The sequence below is a fragment of the Octopus bimaculoides genome, chromosome 20 (assembly GCF_001194135.2).
Source record: "Octopus bimaculoides isolate UCB-OBI-ISO-001 chromosome 20, ASM119413v2, whole genome shotgun sequence".
In the NCBI taxonomy this organism is placed as follows: Eukaryota; Metazoa; Mollusca; class Cephalopoda; order Octopoda; family Octopodidae; genus Octopus; species Octopus bimaculoides.
The window spans coordinates 41,154,267-41,154,863 of record NC_069000.1 but is presented as its reverse complement, the minus strand read 5'-3'; positions in this window follow the sequence as shown (position 1 = coordinate 41,154,863).

Below are 597 nucleotides of genomic sequence, written 5' to 3'. Positions count from 1 at the left end.
ATATATATATATATATATATATATATATATATGTATGTATGTATTTATGTGTGTGTGTGTGGTGGGGGAAAATAGCTCTTCTTTCAAACTTACTGTATTAATGTTGCTGCTATGTTCGGAGGTTACTCTTTATTCTAATAGTGACTTTCATTTTACTTTCTATTCTTATGTTCAGATTTTGCTTTGCAGTGTTATTCACTAATTCTTTGTATTTATTTTTGTTTCGTGTATAATATTACAATGTGGAGATATTTATGAACATATAGTCTTCCATTTTTTTTTTCTTAAAGGGCTTCAGTGATCGGATTAAGGGCTTCCTGGCATACCGTCTTCATGAGTTCAGTCAGTCCGTGAAGACTGAAATAGATATTTTTGTTTCGTATTTACTTTATTGGCACCTATTTTTCCAAGAGTTTGCAACGAATTTTCAAGCGGTATCAAGGTAAATAAAATCAAGGATACATATGTATACAAACAAGCGTACATATTCATATATATATATATATATATATATATATATGTGTGTGTGTGTGTGTGTGTGTGTCTGTGTGTGTGAGTGTGTATATCTGTCTATCTATTTATCTACCTTTATAAATA